A 14920-nucleotide genomic window follows, 5' to 3' on the forward strand; every position below is an offset into this window, starting at 1 on the left:
CACCCAGCCCTGATCACATGTGTCTGTGTGCTGCAGGGTGTGGGGCCCCCCAGTGCTCATATAACAGGTGTACCCCCAAATCACAGGGGGGGGGGGGTCACTGCCCCTAACAGCATAGGAGTGACCCCAAACCCCATCTCACCCCACCCAGCCCTGATCACATGTGCCTGTGTGCTGCAGGGGGTGGGGGTCACCTGCCCCCCAGTGCTCATATAACAGGTGTACCCCCACATCACAGGGGGGGGGTCACTGTCACTAACAGCATATGAGTGACCATTAAAACCCCAACTCACCCCACCCAGCCCTGATCACATGTGCCTGGTGTCTGTGTGCTGCAGGGGGTGTGGTCTCCTGCCCCCCAGTGCCCATATAAGAGGTGTACCCCCAAATCACATGGGGGGTCACTGCCCCTAACAGCATAGGCGTGACCCCAAACCCCAGCTCACCCCACCCAGCCCTGATCACATGTGCCTGGTGTCTGTGCTGCAGGGGGTGGGGGGGTCACTACCCCCCAGTGCCCATACAACAGGTGTACCCCCAAATCACAGGTGGGTCACTGTCCCTAACAGCATAGGGGTGCCCCCTAAACCCCAGGTCACCCCCCTGTCCTGCTCACATGTGCCTGGTGTCTGTGTGCTGGGGGGGGGGGGGGTCAATGCCCCCCAGTGCTCATATAACAGGTGTTCCCCCTAAATCACCGGGGTTCTGTGGAGCGAGCATTGGTATCTGTGTGTCCCCCAGTTCCCCACCAGGGATGCCTCTGGCACAGTGGGCAGTGCCGTGCTGTCAGGTATATACCACCTCCAGCCACGTTACTATATCATTGCTTATTATCCCAGTATTTCATACAGTCATGGGGTGAATTCAATTGTTTATCGTTGCCGGCTGACACTAGATGGCGCCCAATGAAGCAATTCATTTGTTGCTCCGCTCGGACAGCCCCCGCTGCCAGCATTTCTGCTTGTAGCCCCCCGAGCTGGCGAGCAGACGTGCTAAGTGACCCGTTTGGAGCACTTTCTGCATTGCGCCCTCAACACTTTGGTCGGGTTTAGCCATTTTACGCGGCGGTTTCACCAGATCTGTCTGGGTGCGATTCGCACATAAAAAAAATTATAATTGCACCCTGTGATCTCCCGTCATTTTAGACAAGAGATTGAGCGCGCAAAAACAACTGACCCGCCCCCTTACGGCATATTCAGAACACCAATAAAGAGCCCCCCCCCCTTGTTTCCTCTCCTGATGTACTGCGTGCACACAGGAAGTAAGAGGGACACAAAGCTGCAGTGTCTGCATGGCACCCCCTAGTGGCCCAGTCTCACATTACACCCTCACCAGTGGGCCTCTCAGGACAGTACTAATGAGGAGATGTATAGTATGCAAGGGCAAAAGCAGGATTTATCCAGGGTGGGGGGTCTCTCTCTATATATGTATGGGATGCAGTTAAAATGCCGGCTGTTGGGATCCTGCCGTTCAGGAGACCGACGCCAGAATCCCGACATCCACAGGGTATTCCACTCGGTTGGTGGGTCCAAGCCACCAACCGAGTGTGAATATAACATGTGACGAGCGAAGTGAGCCACTGGACCCAAGGCGTTGCGAGCGCAGGTGACTCGCTGCCTCTCTTCCAACAGACAGGATGCTGCTATCGGTATTCTGACAGCATCCCGTGTACCTGTAAAACATACAGTAGATAGATAGATAGATAGATAGATAGATAGATAGATAGATAGATAGATAGATAGATAGATAGATAGAGCAGGACCGGCTCTCCCTGTATAAGTCACAATGCGCCGGGTACCTGCACAATGGAAGAATATACACATACAGACAGGTGCAGCACTCCTGGTGTCTTAAGTAACGCAGGCTCAAACAGGCAACATTTCCGTGCCCGTGCCAGTAATAAAGGGGGGCACTGAAACATTGCTGTTACCTATGCCTGATTGAGCCTGCGTACCTCCTGACAGGTGTCCCCAGCACCTCCTGACAGGTGTCCCCAGTACCTCCTGACAGGTGTCCCCAGCACTTCCTGACAGGTGTCCCCAGTACCTCCTGAAAGGTGTACCCAGTACCTCCTGAAAGGTGTCCCCAGCACTTCCTGACAGGTGTCCCCAGTACCTCCTGAAAGGTGTACCCAGTACCTCCTGAAAGGTGTCCCCAGTATCTCCTGACAGGTGTCCCCAGTGTCTCCTGAAAGGTGTCTCCAGCACCTCCTGACAGGTGTCCCCAGTACCTCCTGAAAGGTGTACCCAGTACCTCCTGACAGGTGTCCCCAGTATCTCCTGAAAGGTGTCCCCAGCACCTCCTGAAAGGTGTCCCCAGCACCTCCTGACAGGTGTCCACAGCACCTCCTGAAAGGTGTACCCAGTACCTCCTGAAAGGTGTCCCCAGTACCTCCTGAAAGGTGTCCCCAATACCTCCTGAAAGGTGTCCCCAGTGCCTCCTGACAGGTGTCCCCAGTACCTCCTGAAAGGTGTCCACAGCACCTCCTGAAAGGTGTCCACAGCACCTCCTGAAAGGTGTCTCCAGTACCTCCTGAAAGGTGTCCCCAGTGCCTCCTGACAGATGTCCCCAGTATCTCCTGAAAGGTGTCCCCAGTACCTCCTGAAAGGTGTCCACAGCACCTCCTGAAAGGTGTCCCCAGTACCTCCTGAAAGGTGTCCCCAATACCTCCTGAAAGGTGTCCCCAGTGCCTCCTGACAGGTGTCCCCAGTACCTCCTGAAAGGTGTCCACAGCACCTCCTGAAAGGTGTCCACAGCACCTCCTGAAAGGTGTCCCCAGTACCTCCTGACAGGTGTCCCCAGTACCTCCTGAAAGGTGTCCCCAATACCTCCTGAAAGGTGTCCCCAGTGCCTCCTGACAGGTGTCCCCAGTACCTCCTGAAAGGTGTCCACAGCACCTCCTGAAAGGTGTCCACAGCACCTCCTGAAAGGTGTCTCCAGTACCTCCTGAAAGGTGTCCCCAGTGCCTCCTGATAGATGTCCCCAGTATCTCCTGAAAGGTGTCCCCAGTACCTCCTGAAAGGTGTCCCCAATACCTCCTGAAAGGTGTCCACAGCACCTCCTGAAAGATGTCCCCAGCACCTCCTGAAAGGTGTCCCCAGTACCTCCTGAAAGGTGTCCACAGCACCTCCTGAAAGGTGTCCCCAGTACCTCCTGAAAGGTGTCCACAGCACCTCCTGAAATGTGTCCCCAGTACCTCCTGACAGGTGTCCCCAGTACCTCCTGAAAGGTGTCCCCAATACCTCCTGAAAGGTGTCCCCAGTGCCTCCTGACAGGTGTCCCCAGTACCTCCTGAAAGGTGTCCACAGCACCTCCTGAAAGGTGTCCACAGCACCTCCTGAAAGGTGTCTCCAGTACCTCCTGAAAGGTGTCCCCAGTGCCTCCTGACAGATGTCCCCAGTATCTCCTGAAAGGTGTCCCCAGTACCTCCTGAAAGGTGTCCACAGCACCTCCTGAAAGGTGTCCCCAGTACCTCCTGAAAGGTGTCCACAGCACCTCCTGAAAGGTGTCCCCAGTACCTCCTGAAAGGTGTCTACAGCACCTCCTGAAAGGTGTCCCCAGTACCTCCTGAAAGGTGTCCACAGCACCTCCTGAAAGGTGTCCCCAGTACCTCCTGAAAGGTGTCCACAGCACCTCCTGAAAGGTGTCCCCAGTACCTCCTGAAAGGTGTCCCCAATACCTCCTGAAAGGTGTCCACAGCACCTCCTGAAAGGTGTCCCCAGCACCTCCTGATGAGAGTCTCTTCTTAGTAAGACCAGTAAGAAGACTATTGCAATAATCAATGCGGGAGATCATGAGAGCGTGGATTAGAGTGTTTGCTGTGTCTTGTGTAAAATATGATTGCATTTTGGATATGTTTCTTATAGGCCCTACACACTGGCAGATAATACTCAAATATATGAACGATCTCTTTCATTAATGAACGAGATACCGTTCATATCTTTGAGTGTGGAGGCACCAGCGATGAACGATACGCGTCCCCGCGCTGGTTCATCGCTGGTGCCCCCTCACCTGTGCATGCAGGCCAATATGGATGATCTCGTCCATATTTGCCGGCACTTCTATGGAGTCGGGTGACGGGGGGAGTGAAGAAACTTCACTCCCCCCGTCACTGCCTCCCTGCCGCTGGGTCGGCCGTATCCGCCGTCGGGCAGCTCGGCGGCGGATCGCTCAATGTGTAGGGCCCTTTAGATGTATGTAACATGATCTTGAGACAGATTGAATGTGGGGAGCAAAGGACAATTCTGAGTCAGGGTGTCACCTAGGCAGCGAGCTTGTGGGGTAGGGGTGATTGTAGAGTTCTCAACAGTGATAGAGATATCAGGTTGGTAACTGCTATTGGCCGGTGGAAATATCATTAATTCTGTTTGGAAATATTAAGTTTGAGGTGGCGAGATGTCATCCAGGATGAAATGGCAGAAAGGCATTCAGTGACCCGACCCAATGGAGAGGGCTGCGTCCTGAAGATCTAGGGATTGCAGTGTCTGTATGAGGAGAGAGTTTAGCCCCATCTGTGCAGTAAAGGAGTAATTAGCAGAATTACTGCTCCAGGTCCTACATGCTAAGCGGAAGATAGAACACCCCCTCCCGCCTGCGGCCCATCAAAGCTGGAGGATGGGTAAGGGCCCAATGCATTGCTGTGCCCAGGGGCCTACAATGCTGTTAAGACGGCCCTGTGGACACTACCGCCCCCTGCGCCATGTGTGACGGCGCCGCTCGCACACCCACAGTTACCTCTAGTGATAGAGAATGTATTTATGTAGGACGTGCTCTTGGGTCGGACGCATCCGAGGCCTATCTACCATAGAACTGCGACAGCAAAAATGGAAAGAGAGGTAATGATGGCGCTGGCAGGCCTGTGTGTGTGTGCACCCTGGGATTAGCTGCCACCTGGTGAGGAGGTAGCCGGCCTCCTCAGCAAACAGAGCAATTAGGAAAAATTACCAGGTAGGCGCTTAATACCAATTGGTGGACACAATGATAAAAAATTAAACCAATTTATTAAATAATTTAACAACAGATAACAAAAAACACATAAAAGTAAATAAAAATAAACAAGACCACAATACAATAATTATAATATAAAACTGAGGTTCCGGAGACCTCTAGGTTGACCAATGAATTAAACCTTAATTAAGTATACTCAGAGGGCCGTCACAGTACCTAGATATTAGAGAATAATTCTTTAATAGCTATTTAGCTATATGGAGTTTCTTGCCCAGATGTAAAAAGACACAAGAGTACTTGGCACAATTGTGCATGTGGGTGTCCTCACATTATATATTAGATTCCAATTAGGAAAGAGTTCATCACTTGCCGATTTTAGTATAAACGGTGCAGAGGTAGGCAGTAGAAAGATAGCTGTTACTCACAGACTGGACGGTGTTTTATTTTATTGTACCACAATGGTACCGGCGTGCATAGCCGCTCTCTATCACCCTTAGCACGGGTGAGACATCCGTCAGCGGCAGGACTCGTCCGTGGCGTGAGCAGTTTGTAGCGTCAGCTGAAAGACCGCTCTCTCCTCCGTCAGAGTGTGAGTGTACCGGTACAGCGTGCTCCACCCCCAGTGCTGGTGGAATGATGTTCACCACAATAAATCACTAGGCGTTCCCAGTGTGATCCAAGGGACTAAATAAATCGGTCACGCTGAAGATGTAACAAATGCCGGCAGTAGTTTAGATGAGCTGCTGGGAGGACACACTTAAGTTCTTGTTGGCAATAGGTACTGGGGCTCCTTCTCTCTGTACCCTCAACGCGTTTCTCCGCACCCCAGGCGGCTTCTTCAAGAGGCAGAACACTCTGCCTCTTGAAGAAGCCGCCTGGGGTGCGGAGAAACGCGTTGAGGGTACAGAGAGAAGGAGCCCCAGTACCTATTGCCAACAAGAACTTAAGTGTGTCCTCCCAGCAGCTCATCTAAACTACTGCCGGCATTTGTTACATCTTCAGCGTGACCGATTTATTTAGTCCCTTGGATCACACTGGGAACGCCTAGTGATTTATTGTGGTGAACATCATTCCACCAGCACTGGGGGTGGAGCACGCTGTACCGGTACACTCACACTCTGACGGAGGAGAGAGCGGTCTTTCAGCTGACGCTACAAACTGCTCACGCCACGGACGAGTCCTGCCGCTGACGGATGTCTCACCCGTGCTAAGGGTGATAGAGAGCGGCTATGCACGCCGGTACCATTGCGGTACAATAAAATAAAACACCGTCCAGTCTGTGAGTAACAGCTATCTTTCTACTGCCTACCTCTGCACCGTTTATACTAAAATCGGCAAGTGATGAACTCTTTCCTAATTGGAATCTAATATATAATGTGAGGACACCCACATGCACAATTGTGCCAAGTACTCTTGTGTCTTTTTACATCTGGGCAAGAAACTCCATATAGCTAAATAGCTATTAAAGAATTATTCTCTAATATCTAGGTACTGTGACGGCCCTCTGAGTATACTTAATTAAGGTTTAATTCATTGGTCAACCTAGAGGTCTCCGGAACCTCAGTTTTGTATAGAACTGCGACAGCCTGCTTACCTGTGTAATGTAAAGCCCGGTGCGCCGGTATGTGATAGCCTATCACGCCCAGTTTTGTTACATCCGCAGCTGCAGCCGCCATTATTATCTGTCAGCACCAGGCGCCCCATCTCCGTCCACACGCTGTGGCTGGGCAGGGGAGTCAGCCTACATTGCCATAACACTCCGAGCTGGCGAAACAGTCCCGTGCCTCCACGTGGTTACCGGCCTGTTACCACCCACAAACTCCCACTAAAAGAGTGCTCCGCCGTGCGCACTTCTAATCTCCGTCCGCGCAGGAGCAATCACAAATTACAGCACCTGCACAGTGGGGGTCATTCCGAGTTGTTCGCTTTGTAAATTTCTTCGCATTGCAGCGATTTTCCACTTAGTGCGCATGCGCAATGTCCGCACTGCGACTGCGCCAAGTAAATGTGCTATGCAGTTAGGAAATTTACTCACGTTTTTTTCCTCGTTCTGGTGATCGTAATGTGATTGACAGGAAGTGGGTGTTTCTGGGCGGAAACTGGCCGTTTTATGGGTGTGTGAAAAAACGCTACCGTTTCTGGGAAAAATGCGGGAGTGGCTGGAGAAACGGAGGAGTGTCTGGGCGAACGCTGGGTGTGTTTGTGACGTCAAACCAGGAACGACAAGCACTGAACTGTTCGCAGATGCCGAGTAAGTCTCGAGTTACTCAGAAACTGCACAGAGATGTCTTATCGCAATATTGCGAATCTTTCGTTCGCAATTTTAAGAAGCTAAGATTCACTCCCAGTAGGCGGCGGCTTAGCGTGTGCAAAGCTGCTAAAAGCAGCTTGCGAGCGAACAACTCGGAATGACCCCCAGTATGCGTATATACACAACATCCGTCCGCATCTCCAGCGTGTCCAACTCAGAGCCAGGCCAACAGGCCGGACAAGAAAATATATAATATGCATGAAATAAAAAGTTTAATTAACAACAAGGACTAAAGTGCTAGGACAGGAAATAAAAATAGGGAAATAAGTGGTAACCACAGCAACACAGGCACGTTACACATATTTATATAGTCCTTAATGAATCACTTTCTATTCCGGCACCTCACACAGGCCACACATTGCGTACATGTCTCTATGTGACCCTTATAAGTTCCAGAAGGGTATAAGAGGCACCTGCAGTGTGGAGAAATCATTTAGTAAATGAGCTGAGAGAAGGAGGGTCTGTCACAGGGGGAACAATCCCCAATTTCAACCAAAACACCCAAAGAGGGCGGGGCTTCCAGAGGCGCAGTCCTGTCATTGGTGAGTTGTGTGAAGGAGTTAAAGGGCATAATAGTTCTTTTTTTTCTTCATATGCATAGTGGAACAGCTTTGATAGTTAGTTAATTCATCAAAGATCTCGCTCCTTTCTCTTCATTCCGATCATTTACAGATCTCCAAACGCCACACAGATCACAGCAATTTCCTCACTACATATTTGTACGGATGGCTGGGACCATTCCCTTGTTGTCATCAGCAGTGAAGTGGTTTGGAGAGTATAGAAAAGAGCGCAAAAAAAGAGGATAAACTAAAATAGGAGACAATGCAAGAATAGCGCCCCCTACATGAAGGCAACTGGAACTGACTTCCCTTAGAATGTAGCCTATCCAAACACTAGGAACCAGTGACATCACGGAGAGTGCGGCCTATCCAGTCACTAGGAGCCAGTGACGTCACTGAGAGTGCGGCCTATCCAGTCACTAGGAACCAGTTACATCACTGAGAGTGCGGCCTATCCAGTCACTAGGAACTAGTGACATCACTGAGTGTGCGGCCTATTCAGTCACTAGGAGCCAGTGACATCACTGAGAGTGCAGCCTATCCAAACACTAGGAGCCAGTGACATCACTGAGAGTCTGGCCTATCCAGTCACTAGGAGACAGTGACATCACTGAGAGTGCAGTCTATCCAGTCACTAGGAGCCAGTAACGTCACTGAGAGTGCAGCCTATCCAGTCACTAGGAACCAGTGACATCACTGAGAGTGCGGCCTATCCAGGCACTAGGAACCAGGTGACATCACTGAGAGTGCAGCCTATCCAGTCACTAGGAACCAGGTGACATCACTGAGAGTGCAGCCTATCCAATCACTAGGAGCCAGTGAGATCACTGAGAGTGCAGCCTATCCAGTCACTAGGAACAAGTAACGTCACTGAGAGTGCGGCCTATCCAGTCACTAGGAGCCAGTAACGTCACTGAGAGTGCAGCCTATCCAGTCACTAGGAGCCAGTGACATCACTGAGAGTGCAGCCTATCCAGTCACTAGGAACCAGGTGACATCGCTGAGAGTGCAGCCTATCCAGTCACTAGGAACCAGTAACGTCACTGAGAGTGCGGCCTATCCTGTCACTAGAAACCAGGTGACATCGCTGAGAGTGCAGCCTATCCAGTCACTAGGAACCAGGTGACATCACTGAGAGTACAGCCTATCCAGTCACTAGGAACCAGGTGACATCGCTGAGAGTGCAGCCTATCCAGTCACTAGGAACCAGTAACGTCACTGAGAATGCGGCCTATCCAGTCACTAGGAACCAGGTGACATCGCTGAGAGTGCAGCCTATCCAGTCACTAGGAACCAGGTGACATCACTGAGAGTACAGCCTATCCAGTCACTAGGAGCCAGTGACATCACTGAGAGTGCAGCCTATCCAGTCACTAGGAACCAGTGACATCACTGAGGATGCAGCCTATCCAGTCACTAGGAACCAGTGACATCACTGAGAGTGCAGCCTATCCAGTCACTAGGAGCCAGTGACATCACTGAGAGTGCAGCCTATCCAGTCACTAGGAACCAGTGACATCACTGAGAGTGCAACCTATCCAGTCACTAGGAACCAGTGACATCACTGAGGGTGCAGCCTATCCAGTCACTAGGAACCAGTGACATCACTGAGATTGCAGCCTATCCAGTCACTAGGAGCCAGTGACATCACTGAGAGTGCAGCCTATCCAGTCACTAGGAACCAGTGACATCACTGAGAGTGCAACCTATCCAGTCTCTAGGAACCAGTGACATCACTGAGAGTGCGGCCTATCCAGTCACTAGGTGCCAGTGACATCACTGAGAGTGCAGCCTATCCAGTCACTAGGAACCAGTGACATCACTGAGAGTGCAGCCTATCCAGTCACTAGGAGCCAGTGACATCACTGAATTAATACTTATGAGCACTGGTTGAGCTCACACCAGTCCTGCCTCCACTATGTGTATGTTACCTTCTGCAGGAATAGCAGAAACTTAGGTTGATACAACCACCTTTAATGTCCATTGTTATATAAATTCACTTCATATTGTTTGACCTAAAATATTCTATTGTATTTAAATGAGATGTAATTGAATGACGCTGCCACACCTGGCTGCACAGACATTACGAGATGCTATAAATTACACTAGATCCTTCAATTAATTGTTGCAGAAATAAATAAGACAGGGTACTTTATAATACCTTAATTATGATGCTGCTGTAGTGTTGGTTCACTCATCTCATTTCACAGGATTAATAGCCCATCAGCCGTACAAGTAATTACATTTACAGGGCTGTGAAACAAGGAATCACACTGAGAAACCTGAGATAGGAGATCACCTGCTAATACAGGCTGCTGTCACCCCCAGCGTGATGCAGCCGCTCTGTATGATGTCACCTCTCCGCAGCCTGGACGTGTGGCTCAGATTCTCGTGCGGTACTCCTGCAAGACCAGGCCCATGTAAGCAATACCCGCCCCTTACCCCTGGATTCATAAGGATGTATTCTGCAGAAAATTACATTACTGACCCCTCTAGTGGTCTGCAGAACATTGCTCTGTCCCATCTACCCCCTGACAGCCACATAGTGATATATCCTGCAGATTATTACATTACTGACCTCTCTAGTGATCTGCAGAACATTGCTCTGTCCCATCTACCCCCTGACAGGTTCATAGCGATATATCCTGCAGATTATTACATTACTGACCTCTCTAGTGATCTGCAGAACATTGCTCTGTCCCATCTACCCCCTGACAGGTACATAGTGATATATCCTGCAGATTATTACATTACTGACCTCTCTAGTGATCTGCAGAACATTGCTCTGTCCCATCTACCCCCTGACAGCCACATAGTGATATATCCTGCAGATTATTACATTACTGACCTCTCTAGTGATCTGCAGAACATTGCTCTGTCCCATCTACCCCCTGACAGCCACATAGTGATATATCCTGCAGATTATTACATTACTGACCTCTCTAGTGATCTGCAGAACATTGCTCTGTCCCATCTATCCCCTGACAGGTACATAGTGATATATCCTGCAGATTATTACATTACTGATCTCTCTAGTGATCTGCAGAACATTGCTCTGTCCCATCTAACCCCTGACAGCTACATAGTGATATATCCTGCAGATTATTACATTACTGACCTCTCTAGTGACCTGCAGAACATTGCTCTGTCCCATCTACCCCCTGACAGGTACATAGTGATATATTCTGCAGATTATTACATTACTGACCCCTCTAGTGGTCTGCAGAACATTGCTCTGTCCCATCTACCCCCTGACAGGTACTTAGTGATATATCCTGCAGATTATTACATTACTGACCTCTCTAGTGATCTGCAGAACATTGCTCTGTCCCATCTACCCCCTGACAGGTACATAGTGATATATTCTGCAGATTATTACATTACTGACCCCTCTAGTGATCTGCAGAACATTGCTCTGTCCCATCTACCCCCTGACAGGTACATACTGATATATCCTGCAGATTATTACATTACTGACCTCTCTAGTGATCTGCAGAACATTGCTCTGTCCCATCTACCCCCTGACAGGTACATACTGATATATCCTGCAGATTATTACATTACTGACCTCTCTAGTGATCTGCAGAACATTGCTCTGTCCCATCTACCCCCTGACAGGTACATACTGATATATACTGCAAATTATTACATTACTGACCTCTCTGGTGACCTGCAGAGCATTGCTCTGTCCCATCTACCCCGACAGGTACTTAGTGATATATCCTGCAGATTATTACATCACTGACCTCTCTACTGACCTGCAGAACATTGCTCTGTCCCATCTACCCCCTGACAGGTACATAGTGATATATTCTGCAGATTATTACATTACTGACCCCTCTAGTGGTCTGCAGAACATTGCTCTGTCCCATCTACCCCCTGACAGCTACATAGTGATATATCCTGCAGATTATTACATTACTGACCTCTCTAGTGATCTGCAGAGCATTGCTCTGTCCCATCTAACCCCTGACAGCTACATAGTGATATATCCTGCAGATTATTACATTACTGACCTCTCTAGTGATCTGCAGAACATTGCTCTGTCCCATCTACCCCCTGACAGGTACATAGTGATATATCCTGGATTTGCAGTCAGTAACATACAATGTTATATGTTTTCCTGTACAGTGTGTGGATTTGCAGTCAGTAACATACAATGTTATATGTTTCCTGTACAGTGTGTGGATTTGCAGTCAGTAACATACAATGTTATATGTTTTCCTGTACAGTGTGTGGATTTGCAGTCAGTAACATACAATGTTATATGTTTCCTGTACAGTGTGTGGATTTGCAGTCAGTAACATACAATGTTATACGTTTTCCTGTACAGTGTGTAGCTCTGCAGTCAGTAACATACAATGTTATATGTTTTCCTGTACAGTGTGTAGCTCTGCAGTCAGTAACATACAATGTTATATGTTTTCCTGTACAGTGTGTAGCTCTGCAGTCAGTAACATACAATGTTATATGTTTTCCTGTACAGTGTGTGGATTTGCAGTCAGTAACATACAATGTTATATGTTTTCCTGTACAGTGTGTGGATTTGCAGTCAGTAACATACAATGTTATATGTTTCCTGTACAGTGTGTGGATTTGCAGTCAGTAACATACAATTTTATATGTTTTCCTGTACAGTGTGTGGATTTGCAGTCAGTAACATACAATGTTATATGTTTTCCTGTACAGTGTGTGAATTTGCAGTCAGTAACATACAATGTTATATGTTTTCCTGTACAGAGTGTAGCTCTGCAGTCAGTAACATACAATATTATATGTTTTCCTGTACAGTGTGTAGCTCTGCAGTCAGTAACATACAATGTTATATGTTTTCCTGTACAGTGTGTGGATTTGCAGTCAGTAACATAAAATGTTATATGTTTTCCTGTACAGTGTGTGAATTTGCAGTCAGTAACATACAATGTTATATGTTTTCCTGTACAGTGTGTGGATTTGCAGTCAGTAACATGCAATGTTATATGTTTTCCTGTACAGTGTGTGAATTTGCAGTCAGTAACATACAATGTTATATGTTTTCCTGTACAGTGTGTGGATTTGCAGTCAGTAACATACAATGTTATATGTTTTCCTGTACAGTGTGTAGCTCTGCAGTCAGTAACATACAATGTTATATGTTTTGTGTACAGTGTGTGGATTTGCAGTCAGTAACATACAATGTTATATGTTTTCCTGTACAGTGTGTAGCTCTGCAGTCAGTAACATACAATGTTATATGTTTTGTGTACAGTGTGTGGATTTGCAGTCAGTAACATACAATGTTATATGTTTTCCTGTACAGTGTGTAGCTCTGCAGTCAGCAACATACAATGTTATATGTTTTCATGTACAGTGCGTGGATTTGCAGTCAGTAACATACAATGTTATATGTTTCCTGTACAGAGTGTGGATTTGCAGTCAGTAACATACAATGTTATATGTTTTCCTGTACAGTGTGTGGATTTGCAGTCAGTAACATACAATGTTATATGTTTTCCTGTACAGTGTGTGGATTTGCAGTCAGTAACATACAATGTTATATGTTTTCCTGTACAGTGTGTGGATTTGCAGTCAGTAACATACAATGTTATATGTTTCCTGTACAGTGTGTGGATTTGCAGTCAGTAACATACAATGTTATATGTTTTCCTGTACAGTGTGTGAATTTGCAGTCAGTAACATACAATGTTATATGTTTTCCTGTACAGTGTGTGGATTTGCAGTCAGTAACATAAAATGTTATATGTTTTCCTGTACAGTGTGTGAATTAGCAGTCAGTAACATACAATGTTATATGTTTTCCTGTACAGTGTGTGGATTTGCAGTCAGTAACATGCAATGTTATATGTTTTCCTGTACAGTGTGTGAATTTGCAGTCAGTAACATACAATGTTATATGTTTTCCTGTACAGTGTGTGGATTTGCAGTCAGTAACATGCAATGTTATATGTTTTCCTGTACAGTGTGTGAATTTGCAGTCAGTAACATACAATGTTATATGTTTTCCTGTACAGTGTGTAGCTCTGCAGTCAGTAACATACAATGTTATATGTTTTGTGTACAGTGTGTGGATTTGCAGTCAGTAACATACAATGTTATATGTTTTCCTGTACAGTGTGTAGCTCTGCAGTCAGTAACATACAATGTTATATGTTTCCTGTACAGTGTGTGGATTTGCAGTCAGTAACATACAATGTTATATGTTTTCCTGTACAGTGTGTGGATTTGCAGTCAGTAACATACAATGTTATATGTTTTCCTGTACAGTGTGTGAATTTGCAGTCAGTAACATACAATGTTATATGTTTTCATGTACAGTGTGTGGATTTGCAGTCAGTAACATACAATGTTATATGTTTTCCTGTACAGTGTGTGAATTTGCAGTCAGTAACATACAATGTTATATGTTTTCCTGTACAGTGTGTGGATTTGCAGTCAGTAACATAAAATGTTATATGTTTTCCTGTACAGTGTGTGAATTTGCAGTCAGTAACATACAATGTTATATGTTTTCCTGTACAGTGTGTGGATTTGCAGTCAGTAACATAAAATGTTATATGTTTTCCTGTACAGTGTGTGAATTTGCAGTCAGTAACATACAATGTTATATGTTTTCCTGTACAGTGTGTGGATTTGCAGTCAGTAACATGCAATGTTATATGTTTTCCTGTACAGTGTGTGAATTTGCAGTCAGTAACATACAATGTTATATGTTTTCCTGTACAGTGTGTGGATTTGCAGTCAGTAACATACAATGTTATATGTTTTCCTGTACAGTGTGTAGCTCTGCAGTCAGTAACATACAATGTTATATGTTTTGTGTACAGTGTGTGGATTTGCAGTCAGTAACATACAATGTTATATGTTTTCCTGTACAGTGTGTAGCTCTGCAGTCAGTAACATACAATGTTATATGTTTTGTGTACAGTGTGTGGATTTGCAGTCAGTAACATACAATGTTATATGTTTTCCTGTACAGTGTGTAGCTCTGCAGTCAGCAACATACAATGTTATATGTTTTCATGTACAGTGCGTGGATTTGCAGTCAGTAACATACAATGTTATATGTTTCCTGTACAGAGTGTGGATTTGCAGTCAGTAACAT

Source organism: Pseudophryne corroboree, chromosome 12, assembly GCF_028390025.1.
Source record: "Pseudophryne corroboree isolate aPseCor3 chromosome 12, aPseCor3.hap2, whole genome shotgun sequence".
Classification (NCBI taxonomy): Eukaryota; Metazoa; Chordata; class Amphibia; order Anura; family Myobatrachidae; genus Pseudophryne; species Pseudophryne corroboree.